This window comes from Fringilla coelebs (genome assembly GCF_963513975.1).
Source record: "Fringilla coelebs genome assembly, chromosome: 7".
Classification (NCBI taxonomy): domain Eukaryota; kingdom Metazoa; phylum Chordata; class Aves; order Passeriformes; family Fringillidae; genus Fringilla; species Fringilla coelebs.
Genome location: NC_140035.1, coordinates 31,708,060 through 31,721,943, shown reverse-complemented (window position 1 = coordinate 31,721,943; position 13,884 = coordinate 31,708,060). Strand labels below are relative to the sequence as shown.

Here is a 13,884-nt window from a genome sequence, read left to right as displayed (position 1 = left end):
GTCCAAGAGCTCAGCTCCCTGGAACAGATGAATTCACTCCAACTCTCAGAATGTGATTTAGGACACAATCCTTGCATACCCAGAGTCCTCACCCAGCTCAGAGAGCCCACTGCTGGAGCATCCAGAGGGCAGTGGGAGCTGTGCCACACACAGACCTGCATCCCCCTCACAGCACACCTGCTCTGTCTCTGGAAGTTTTCTTCTCCAGCAGTGATGTGCTGTGGGATAATGGGGGAGGACAAACAACTGGCTGTACACTGGCAGGCAGAGATTATGGTACAAAAAGCTCATTTCACCCCTGTCCCAGTCACAAAAAGCAAACATTCAACATCAAACTCTTCAGCTTTTATGCTGGGACTGGGTCCTCCTAATACAACTAGAGTACAATAACCAGCTTCTTGTAGGACATATGAACTACTAAATATGAAATCACTGCTGTTTATTGCACAGCCTGCTGCAAAGACAAGAAATGTGCTGTAAAATCAGCTGTGCCTGTTTAACCCAAACTAAAGTTGTATCCATAATCTTCCTTCTATTTTTACCAGTGGCATGCAATCCTGGACACTGCTGCAAATTGCACAGGTGAGGCTCTGAAATTCAAATCTGAAGGATCTTAAGGCACTTAGAAGAAGACCAATTACCATACATGAAATACATCCTTGGTTTGAGCTACTAATTGCCTGCAAAATCCACATGATAGGAACTAAAGTGAATAGATAACTTTAAAGACCTTGATCTGCTAGCTAAAGAAAAATTTAAACATCTTCGTGCAGTGACTAAGAATTGACTAAAACCAGATATCTAAAATATATCCAAATTAACAGAAGGGCAATATGAGCTGAATTCTGCATGAAAACTGGGGGCAAGTGTGATTAATTCAATCTTATCACATGTTTCATTCATTTACAGCTGTGTCTGTTTTCCTGGGGGAAAAAACCCTGACCTTCTAAGGAAATTGGAATTAATAACTTACTGTAAAGTAATTCAACGATATTTTCTCTCCCAAGTACGACAAAGCACATCTGTGCAGGGTTAAAACCCACAAATGATGCAGACAGGACAAGCCAAGAGATGAACCACAAGTAGAAAATAGCAACAATAATTTAGTGTATGCTTTTTCTATACATGTATACAAGAGTTCAAAATAATTTTCTCTGCAATAGTTCCAAAAATCCTTATGCTAAAACAAATGTTGGATGAAAAATTTAAAATGCATGTTTGTATATTGCTCTCACTTAGCCTTGCTTATTTTAATTTATCTAGAAGATACAACATCATATAAACAAAGGCAGAAATTATCTGCTTTGATTCAGAGTCCAAGTTTATTTCTGTTTCACAATATCAAAAGTCATCCCTTAGCTCAGTTCCTTTAATGGTCCAAGTCTTTTCAAACCTAGTGATTCTGTAGACATTTCCTATCAACTGCTCCAGTATCTGCTGCTAAATTATTAACTCTTCCCAAGACATAAAATGTTAAGTCAAGCCTATAATGCACTCTGCTTTCCACTCATTTCTCTCAGTTGCTAACATACAGAGAGAAAAAAAAGCCCCAACCACTGCCCTTTTCTAAGCATCACTACTTATGGAGTTAATTACAAAATGCAGGGTGAAGGTCATTCAGATGCCTGTTTGAACTGCAGGAAAGCATTTCTTGCATCACTAAATGAATTCATTCACTCAACATTTATTCCAGTTGGTCGGGACAAGACCTTTCCAAGCAAAATTAAGAACTTTCTCAGGGATGGACAGCAATATATTCCATTGACTGAGGCAGCAAGCCAGTGCTGCTAAGAAAGTCAGGCTGCTTTTATTAATCATCTGCTCTGATGAGATACAAAGCAAACCTAATTCTCTGGAAGTTCTTTCCCTCTCAAAGCTGGGAGGTATTAGGCACACAAGAAATTAACAGTGAAAAGAGACCATTCTTAGGTTTCCTTAAATAATGATGCTTCCCCAGTTGTTCTGCTCTTGTAAATCTGACAAATCCATCATGGGGCAGAGAAAAGAACTGTATTGGATTGAGATTAACCTGAGTGTCTTGAATGAATCCCTTGACTCCACTCTGTGACAGTGGGAATTGCACAAAGGCCTTGACTCCACTCTGTGACAGTGGGCATTGCACAAAGGCCAGTAGGGCTGGGATTGACATGGCAGGTATTGACTGACATTGGGTCTGGCAGTCCTCTGGCTGAAGTATTTTCCCACTAAAAGGCAACATCAGAGAGAAAAGAATGGGGAATTGTAACAGTAAATCAGATATTCCAAAGCTTTGAAATAACATTTTTATTTCTGGTGCATGTTTGTGCATTTAGTGAAGACTGGGATAAATTAAACAAAGCAAAACAACAACAAAAAAGGAGCTGCCAGCAATGATACTCCCAAAGCCTAGGTTGTGTTTGCCACTGATAGCAGTGACACCTACTGAAGAATGAGGAATTAAAAGGAACTGCAAGCTGGATTTAGCCAAAATAGTCACTAGTATAGCTTTAACAGATGTTCCCATTTCTCTTCCTCCTGCTTTCTCTACAGAGCCATCCTGCCTCATCAGCTGTTTCTACTTTTAACTTTTCCCCATCCTCCCAGGAGTAAGTGGCACCCTTGCTGAGCTCCAGACACTTGCCCTTTCAACCATACAGTAAAAAGCAGTCATTAAAAAGAAAATCTTTTTTTTGAACTTGAAAACCACATTTTGTGAAAAACAAAAAACACAGGCAGCTTCCACCTCAAGCAGTTCTCAAATCTGACTTCAAGTGAGAATGCAACTCTGTGGGAGTGGGACAGGAGGGAGAGCCTACTTATGGCACTGGAGGCCCATCCATAAATGCCCAACCATTTTTCACCAACTGGTAATCTTTAATTTGCCCAGAAGCCAACAAAACAACCATTCCCAAAGACAACAAAGAGAAAGCCACAAAATCTTTGCAGCGTAAATTATTTACCTTGCAGTGTGCTGTAACCTTGTAACGCTGGACTTGAACAGGTTTGCACACAGATATATTCCTTCATCTGAAAAAGGGGTCAGAATGGGTATTTTCTTGACACTTTGCTACTTCTGGCTCTTTTTGGAGGCAGGCATACAACTTGAAGTATTTAAAACCTCGGGCAGTGTTTGGTTGTTTCAGCCCAACATAAAGGCAAAAACAACAAGTTGGAAAATGCCCAATACTTTTCAAAATGTCCCTAATTTGAAATTCTGTTCAAACTGCAGTGGTAATAAAAAAATCCCCCAAACCAACAAAACTAGTAGCCTCAAATGGAATTACAGATAGAGCCTCCACTTGTATCTTCACTCACACAAACTTTCTGGGAAATACTTCTCTGACTAAAAGGGCTTCACAAGTGGGCAGCACCAGCCAAGCAATAACACACACCAGCTCCACTGAGTCCTGGACATGGGCTGCAAAATCTCCACACTTACATTAGAGAACAATGCAAGGCAGTTTGGAAATCTTCCTCTTTGGGTAATCTGCCTTTTTTCTGAGGGAATCACTTCTGCCAGGATTTGAACAAACTGCTGAATGGTATCCCATAATTGCTCACAGCTGTATGTGTGGGAATTACTCCATTCTCCTGTTAATACGGAGCTTTAAAGTAAAGGTAAATAAAATACAACATTCTCCCTCATAAAACACAAACATTCTCTCTCTACCATTCTTGCCAGGAGTTTCCCTAGGAAGAAGTTGTGGCATAATGGCATTTACAGTCTTCTTGGGGATTAAAAGAAATAAAGACACAGTGGCATATCCCAATTTATCCCTGAGTTATTCTACAGCACCTTCCTTGTGCAGGTGGCAGTTCAGCTCAGCTGGAGAAAGTCCTCACTGTTTAATTCCTGGGCCATGTGCTGTGCTGGTCTCATGGTGCAGGTCTGTGCAAGAAGGAAATTTGGACTGGCTCACCAGGATGTTCCACATCTTGTATTCTCTTTATTAGCACACTTTTTGCTTTTGTTTTTGCATCGCTCTGGCTGCATGCCAGAGGCCTCGCAGAGATTGCAGAACCATCTGCATATGAGATTACACAGATTAAATTACTCCTGGGTGCTTCTTCCCATGAATAGCTTTTGGCAGCCTTTCAGATAAGTTTTGTCACCTGCACCCAACAGAAATTACTAGCACTAATTGGCAACACTCGTGGCCAGTTCCAATAACACCTAAAGCCGCAAGAACCTATGACAGAGTGATAGTGGTGCTAGTTTTCCTCTATTTCCTGACACTTCTTTTGAGCAGTTCACAGGTGTGGATGACATTGCAAGTTATTCTGAGGGGTTCCAGGCAAAACCCAGACCTGAGCAAGAAGTGCCACCACAACAAAGCTTCCCAAATAAGGTTTTGGAGGAGGGAATGTCTACAGGGTTCTTCCCCTGGCATATTCTGCAACTTCTGCCCTTGGTCAACATTACTCCTCTCCACACAGCAGACTGCAGAGCAGATTTTTTGTGGTTTTGTCCATCACACCAATTTTGGCTCCTTAAAACAGGATTTCCACTGATAAAAACAGAGTATTTCCTCCCTGATTTTACATTGAAAAGTCTTCTTTTGGTCCTTGTGCTTTCCATTCCATCCCCATAAATTATGAAGGCTCTGTCCCTCCTTGTCTAAAATGATAACTTCCTACTGACTTCAGGACACATGAATCCAGGAGTAGAGATGGTGCAATGCCATGTGGAAGAATGGCAAGGACTCACTGAGGGTCATAGTTACAAGTCAGCAGGGTATCTAACCCTGCCAAAGAAATGCAGCATAGGAATTTTAAAAATATTGATGCAAAGTAAAATTATTTGTCTCTCCTGAGGAACTAGTTGTTAAAGTAAGGCAAGAGAGATTCTGGCAAAATAAAATCTTTACCAAGAGACTGCTGGGGGCTTTGCTGTCAAGAGATGCAACTGATTTCCAACAGTTTATGTCCTTAATGCCTCCAGTTTCCAGTGCTATTTGACTACTATTGTGTAAGCACATTGTGAGCCTTATTTTACAAGCTTAACCCTTTTCACCCCATAGCCCTAACCCAGCTGTATCTTGATGCCTAAAATCCATCAGCATCACTACATACGCAGCCAGGCATAACTCACCAGGTTCACCTCGGAGTTCTGGGAGCCACTGAAATTTCAGAGCAATCACTCGAGCACAAAGCAACTTTGAAGGGAGGCTGCTCTGCTGAATGAAGTTATCATCTGTAAAAATCCACTATCAAACATCCTAGAAACAGCTATTAACAGAAAGGAAGGGATGGCAGAATTGTGAATGATTAAATTCTAATAGGTGATGGATCAAGGTGATTTGGTTTTGGCACTTCCCTTTAAAAATTTTTAAAACTGTATTATATTCCTGTTACAGTAATTTAAATAATGGGTTTGAAATATATCCAAAGTAAACTTCCCTGAAATTTTACTTCTTTCAAAACAACTGCTGTGATGTGCCATGGATGTTCCAATTAACATGCTATTTTAAATAAAAGGGAACAGCCCATTAGTTCTTTTCCATGGATTTCATGCTATTAACAAGCTGGAGAGCTCTCACTTTGTTACTAGGTATGTAAGTGAAGTTACCTAGACACATTTATATACAGGGATGATACTGTTAGCCATAGGATTTAATTTCAGGTAGTCCTGCCAGGAGCACAGAGATGCACTCAATGAGCCTCATGGTCCCTTTCAACTTCAGAAATCCTACAATATATGTGAAAAACAGTATACTCCTCCAAAAAAAACTTCTCCACCTTCAAGCAAAATTACTTCTGTTTTGAATTGAAGCAAAGACAAGTATGAATTTATGAATTCATCAGACAGACCTTAGGGCTTGTGTAACACCCCTGGTTGAGATGCTCAAATGGGGCTTTTTCCCCAGCCACTGCTGTTTAAAAGCTGCAGAGCCTACAGCTGCTCTGTGTGCCCCTTCCAGGCAGTGCCTTTTTATCTGAATGACTCTGTTTGATGCTGTTTACCAAGTAATGACCCAAAAGAGATCCAAAGGTTTCTTTGTGAAAATGTTTACGACACGAAGGAATTTTCTCAACTGGCTGAGTTTTAAAAGTTCTTTGTTATTTCTTCATTGACACATGCTAATTTTACAAGAACAGTATTGCCACAGTCCAAAGACTTTTCTCAAGGTCAGAACAAGGCAGTGGGAAAATGGGTTAAGCAAAATGTACCAGGACTTTTGTTTCTTTCAGTTTGCCACTCCAGCTTTTTCTCATTGGCCCCAGCCCAGTCTGGCAGCTGAGCACATCCCATGAAGCTCACAGGTTTTACACCAGTTTCCATTGGACTCACATTTAGAATCTAAATGTGAATTCAGTAAATTTACAAGTGTGAATATTTATGCACAAATATATTCTCATTCAGTTCTAAATAAAGTGATGAAGTTTCAAAATTTGATTTTTAATGAAATATTTAATTTTCAGGTGGACAGTGGCACAGCAGCAGCCAGAGCAGGATGGGGAGGGAGCAGGTGGCCAGGAAAGGGAACAGCTTTTGCCAGGATAAACAAAGTGCTGGTGCAGCCAATGCATCAGAACCGGTGTCCCAGCTTTGGGTTCACCTTTGGTCAATGACTTGACCAGAACTGATGAACAAAGTATAGCAATAAACTCCTCATGGAAATATCAGAAGCACTATAGTCTTCTGATTTTGTGCTTCATTTCTTTCTTTAACTTAAAAACCCCAAACAACAACAACCAAGAAAAACCCCAAAACACAGTACAGAGAAAAAAATATCCCCAAGGCAGCTTTCACTGGAAATAATTCTAGTCTGGCTAGGAATAAAATTTCAGATGGAAAGTTTATGCCAAATATTTAAATTTTCTCTCATTAGATATTTCTGATGCATTCACTAGGCAAAAACCTTCAGATAAATTTAAGGCAGCTTTAGAAAAATTAAGCTTGGTGTACTTATTTAAAACAAAATAAACCACCAGCTACTTCAAAGCCTTTACCAGGTCAAGTTAAGTCACCACAGTTCAGAACATTTCCTCTTAAATTTAAAATTTCACATGCCAGAAGTCAAAAGTTCAAGCTCTGGAATATTTCACCCTTTGAATATTAGACAATACATGTTATACTGTGCTAAATTATCAAAACCTCTAATCCATCCTGTAGAAAAGCCAAGAACAGGCAGCAGCCAAAACCAAACTTTTGAATTCTAGTGGTGTGCAGCTTTCCTCCTTTGCTTTAATTAGGTACAGATATTCCCTGTCTTTCCTATGTCTTTGCATCACTAAAATGGCACTTTAACAGCAAATGGTTTAAGCTGGGCTCACACAGCCCATAAAGGAGTCTGTGAGACCCAAGAAAGCTAAACCAGAGGTAGTTAATCTCAAAGGTATGGAAGGAAATTACCTCCTGTACCTTTTTCTTTATCTGCATATTGGTATATGCACCTGTTGGTGTCCACACAGAGGAGGGCAAAGGCTTGGGAATGACCTCTAACAGGAGAAAATAATGGATGCACATCCCCAAAGGGCAGACTAAGAACACAACAACATCAAAGCTTTTCTCTTTACATTTAGAATCAGAGCCTTCCTTTTTGTCATATATACAGGGAGATCTTTCTCCTCACAGACTAGCTGCAGAAGTCATCTTAAGAAAGCCATAAAGTAGGCAGTGATAGAAGGTTTTCCCATCCTCTACCCACATTTCCTTCCAAGATATTGCTAAAGCAAGTGGTATTTTGCATTAACATTATTTTCTGTCAATTTGAGTTAACATTAGCTCTGCCAAACTGAGGAAAGTATCACCCATGGTTGTTTCTAAGTCTTCTAAATGGGAATTACCTTCAGCTCCATCCACACCCACAGGAATCGCGACATAAGCAAAACTCTGACACCGGCTGAAGCATCCAGGAGAAAAAAACACTTTGCTAGGGATGTTGTCAGTTTAAAAGTCAAGGATCAGGGCAACTAACTAACCAGCTTAACAAAATGGGATCCTTGGAACAGATGCAAACTGCTACCCAGTGCCTGCAGTAACCCCTCTCAGTGTTCCTCATTCTGATCTGGACACAGGGGGCAAAAAATAACTGGCACCAGTATAAATAAAATTGAGTCTCAGCTTGTTGTGCTACATACAAACCCCCAAAGGGCACTTAAGACTGTGTGGACAGGCAATGCCATTTTCAACCACCTGGAACATATTTGAGTGTTGATCTTCATGCACTATCATTGTCAATGTGCACTTACTTTTAAAAGAGTAATTTTTTTTTTTTCCTGAGCTCAGTCTTTTAGTCTTGGTATCTAAGCAGAAATCTTTAGCACTAAGTAGAAATCTTTAGCACTAAGTGAAAGAATACATTTCTATATCTTTTCTGAAGCACCACCTTGGCAAAATTTCTTCCAGCTGAAATTGCATATAAACCTTACCTGAAAGTAAGAAGCTAAGCCTTTTCTAATTTTCAAATTTGTCCAGCAATTGCATCTTGAAGCCTAAATTCACATTTTGAAACACTAGAGAGCAACCATGCTGAAAACTGGAGAGGCACAAGCCTATATACCTCAGCTGACACCCTGTTCCATTTTCATGCTGTGAACAGAGAAGCGATCCTGTGCCTCTGAAACAATCCTGCTTGCAGAGCCCCTGCTGCCGTGAAAAGTCTGAACTAGCAGGAGCAGTGGCTGGGGGAGCTGCCAGCTTGGCTGGCACAGCCTGACAGCCCCAGCCACACATCTGGGGGCCAGCACAGCCCTCCCTGCCACGCCTGGGCAGTGCCACATCCCTCACTTGGGCAGGCTGGCTCTGTGTGCTCGCTCTGCTCAGGCACATCCCGTCTGCGTCCCACACTATCACACACAAACCCCTGCGCTCCCTGCCAGGCAGAGCTCACAGACAGTGCCAGCTGCAATCTGTAGGAAGCAGTGTGAATGTTTCCATGAATTCAGTTGAAGATCATATGCTCAGGGTGTGGCCGTGGGAAAGACCAGTGTATCTTACACACGGTCCCTGAAGTCCAATTAGTGTTCCTTTAATTGCAAACAGACTTTTCCATATCCTTTTGCAGTATTCCGCCCTCTCCTACCTGAATGAAAACCAAAATAAAGTGCTGTGGAGGTTAAAAATGTCACATAAATCAGACACAAAAATCTCTTCCTTGATAAACTGGAGTCTCACTTGGACAAGAGATGAAATACTACATATCAAATGTAATAAAACATTACAAGTTCATAATAATTTGTAATAAAACATTACAATGTAGCTATTACAGGCACTACAGCAGAGGAACGTGCATCAAGCACAGCTATTCTGGTCATGAATTGCATACACATTTTATTTGCACATAATTGCATTTAAGCACATTTTCTCTCCTCCAGATGTAATATTAACGATAATATAAAAGGCAGGAAATGTAATGGAAAAATCTCAGTTTTGAGCTTGTCAAAATTGCAAGCAAATGAACATTTTCCCTGCAAGCATGGAAAATATTATATGGCTTTAAATAGGTGCCCATATTTTCTGCATAATCACATCCTGCATTTATTTTCCTTGAGAAAAATAAACCTCACAGAAGCCTCAGACTGATTTCACACTCCAGAAGAAAAAAACCTTGGCAGAAACAAAATCCATGGAATTTGATGGGAAGCTTTAATAAGGATGTCTACCCAAATTAAGTTAAAAAAGAATCATTTGAGTTTGTACTTGTAGAGAGCAGATCCTGCCATTCTTAAGTCAGTGTCTCAGACACCAGTGCAGAACTCACAGGCATTAGCTTGGCTTTGATGCACAGCTGGGACATCAAACTTGCAGGCATTACTTCCCTCAGACTGAGGTACCAAAAATCACTAAGAAATGCATGCATTTGGCATGCATTTTTAATTTTTTTTCCCTGTATTCTTTAACATAAGACACCTCAAAGGCTCATCTATTTCATGCACCTGCAGAAACTCTGGATTTGCACCCCTCAGCTGAGACCCTCTCAAAGCTGTATTTGTGTATCCTGTCCCACAGAGCATGTGAAAACTCAAATCCATCTTGCTGAGAAATTCTGCTCCCAGCTGCTTGCTTGGCAGAGATTTGGCTGGGGAGGGAAGGGAGGGAGGGAGGGAGGAGGGAGAGACAATTTCCCAAGCAATGGGGAAAAACAGTTCAGAACTTTCATCATCAATGGCCTTGACATTGCTGGAGCCAACGGAAACAACATCGCCCGAGCGACTCCATGCGAGGGAACCATTCACAAATAAAAATCTCCTGCATTTATTTCTATCATGGTAGCCTATGCCAAGCTTCCTTTGGTGAAATCCAGATTTCTCCTGCACTGGCTTCCTCCTGCTGTTGATAGAGCAGGATATTTGCTGGAACAGGCAGGTGATGAATGAGATATTCTGAATTAATCAGCATATATGCTGGAGAGAGAATGGTGTTCTCTTCTGAAGCTCTAAGAACAACTGGCTGTGTTTTTCCAAAGGAGATCGCGGACACAGGATTTGTGTACTGAATTCTAACTGGATGCAAGTCTTGCTGGCAGGTGAATTCCATCACAGGTACATTGCTTACTGACCCTGTCAGTGATTTTATGGAAGCAAAAACGCCTGGCAATTGATACAGGCCTACACCACACCAAGAACAGGTAACACTTCCTGAGGTAACTTCTCAATGCCATAATTCCTCCAGGATTCCAAAAGAAATACAAATTTGCAGGAATGAAGCCAGGTTGGTTTCCTCCCCAACAAGTAAATACATCTCCCCTTCTCAAGTAGAAAACAAGTACTGCACAAGTCTGTTTGATTAACACTCAGTGATGAGTATAGGGTAGAGAAACCACAAAATCATTTTTATTTGTGGTGCTCCCAAGCCTTCACTGACTCTGCAGTGCCAAAAACTTCCTGAATGTCATTCCAAAACTAGTGGCATTTTACTGATGGCATTAGTTATTCCAGATATCATACAAGTGTCTTATAGAGCAGGAAGAAAAGTACTTTTAGCTTTGTCTAAGCCAAGAATGGATTAGATAAAAACCCTGATCAAGAAGGACACTGAACACTTTATGTGTATTTGGGTTTTCTACTCTAAAAGACATAATTTCCCAAATATTAATTCAGTAAGATGTTGAGATACCAGAAAGCATCATTTGCAACCACCAGAATAAGTAAATCCACACTCATTGCCACCAGACGACTTCTATCTTTGTAATCATTGTTGATGCTCAGGCTGCTTCATTGCAGCTCTTTACAAGGCTTTGGAGAACAGAAAGAGATTTTTGATGAGGGTTTTTAAGGAACAGAGAATTTAAGTCTGGAGTGGTCACCACCCAGAGGTCTGAACTCTGAACCCCACTTGGCTGGTGATCTCTGAGGGTCAGACATTACATGGAACATGACATCTGTTGGGAATTAGACTACCAACTGATGGGAAGTCAGTCTGATCCAAATGTGGGAGCCAAGCCAGCTACTGAAAATACATAATGCTATCAATGCAGCATCGTTACCCTGTGAAGAAAATTGTTTCAGATCTGGCAAGAAAATCATTAAAAATAGCCCTTCAATGCAGTTTTGCCTGTAAGCTCAAATAGAAACACCAAAAAAGAATATAAAGGAAAGACAAGAGCAAGAGAATGAAAAAAAAACCTGAAAAACTATGGCTAAATCAAAGAGTTAAGAGTCAGTTGATATATTCAGTAAGGGCTTTGAAAGAATTCTGAAGGCATGTGTGGCACTTACAGACATATCTGCTGTGGGTGGTATTTTAACCAGCTTCATGTCTGACAGACAGTCTGTGGAATATAAATAAATTTCAGTTTCTAATACAGATATAATTTTCATTCTCTGTAGGAGTGAATACTGGTGTGAAATGCAGTGTGTTTAGGATCAGTCCACTTGGATTTACAGTTTTTTGAGAAGCCTACAAAAACTGACTGTTTTGAAGGCCATAAGTAATAAAACCTTTAACGTGCTGGAGGAAAAAAAAAAAAAAAGAAAAAAAGGAATTTAAGCAATTTGCCCACCACCACTTTGCACATTGTGTCACAAGTGAGGTTTAAACATCCATTCAGAAATTAGCAACGGATTTATCATTCATTTCTGTTGGGATTGTCATCAGAAGGACTGCAAATAGAGAGTAAAGTTCTTTGGGTTAAGAGAAAATCCAGAGAAATGAGAAGTCAGGAAAATATAAACCAATATTTCTGCTAATAAATTAGGAGTCATTTATGATCTACACCAGTATTTCACCTGGAGCTGTGAAGTACTGCCTCTGAGATGATCTCAGGACAAAAATCCCTTCTCAGGCTGTGGTTTGGACATTAATGCCTCTCACTAGGGACACCTGAGTTTACAGGAACATCTCCCACAAGGAATTCCCAGGGCTAAGTGGGACTCAAGTGAGACAATCCACCTGAACATTCACTTTGCTCCTAAGAAACATGAAGGAGACTCTTCCCATGCTGAGAAGGAACCACAGCCTCAGGTGAGCTCCTGCCTCAGCTCTGTCCCCTTCTCATTTCCTGCCGCCCATTCCCAGCACTGGCCCCACAGACTGAACTGCATTAGCAGCACTGTGCATGCCAGTTTTCTCAGCCCCCTCAACAATGACCCACAGGCTCTGTCCCCTGAACCACACTGATACAGCCTCCCATCATGTCCCACCTGAGATTCCCAGCTGGAAGCTGGAGATGACCTACGTGGTGCAATGAAACTCCAGCACCACCTCCCCCCGGGCAGCAGTCCCCTGCAGCAGACAGGCTTTGGTAAAGGTGGCTGGAGTGTCTGATCCTGGTAATCTGCTCATCAGCCACATTTGATTTTCCTGACTCCTTCATTACTCCCATAGAAACCTAAGAGGAATTGGAAATCTCTTTTACACATAACCACAAAGCAATCACAGCTCTGAAGAAGGCCATACTGATAGAGGGCAAGAATGTTAAGGAAGGACAGGAACCATGAGAAAATTACTTGCCAGAGAATGTATTCCTAGACAAAAATGTGAAAAACACTACAATGTAAAATAGAATACAACTCACCTTAAAACAGCATGTGTAATATGTTAGTGCTAGGTATCCATTTAACACCACAGCACATTCAAAATCCAGCACCTGATAATTACCATTATTGAGGATCAATTTAAAAATCTGCAGACATCAGAGTCAAACCTTCACTTAGATTTTGAAACACTCAAACTAAAAGTGATTTTGACCAGCTCTACAGTCCTTTTAGTTGGGGAAATTTATTCACAGTGGTCGAAGTACACCAAGGAATTCTCAAATCTCTGCACTCCAAACAAAACAAAGGAACCGAATGGGTGTTAACTTCAGAAGCTAACTTGAACTTTTTAAGTACCAGCACCATCAACTATTTTGCTCTCCAAAAAATACCCCAGAGACACCCACAACACTGGTGCAGTGGAAATGGACCTGCCCAGCTAATCAGCATCATCCTTTTTATTTTTAATTGACCTTTTACAATAGCAAAAGGTGACCAGCACATGCTGAGACCCCAAAACCATTAGAAATAAACCTCTGTGTCTCATTTTGCTTGCTCCAATCTGCAGGTGGGGTAATCAGTCTCTAGCACAGCCCCCATTTACACCACGGTTGCCCTCAGTTGTAGCTGCACACATCTTGGCAATGCTGCCCTTCGCCTGTGTGGGTCAGGAGACAGATCAAGACCAAAGGCTAAATTAAATTCCCTGCCTGTCACAGAGCTCCCTGTGCCCTCTGGGATGCCCTGAGGGTGTAAGAGACCCTTGCCAGACCTGGCCCTGATGGATCTGCTGTATCCTGATGGACTGAGCCAGGCCTGGTGGGCTTCCCAGGAAACAGGAGGTGCCTGAGTGCTGGGTCATCCTGTCCCACCCCAAACATGCAACACTACAAACCCTTCCTCCCCTACAACAGCTGAGCTGAAGGAACAGGAATAATAATAATAATTAAAAAAAAAAAAAAAAAAAAAAGCCCCTCTTAATCA

The 13,884-nt window shown here is 41.2% G+C and overlaps 1 protein-coding gene across 1 annotated transcript in view; it reads right to left on the bottom strand.

The window, feature by feature from the left end:
• CALCRL (calcitonin receptor like receptor) overlaps nucleotides 1–13,884 on the bottom strand; it is a 62,789-nt gene that overhangs the window by 31,100 nt on the left and 17,805 nt on the right. The gene's annotated exons all lie outside the window — the stretch shown is intronic.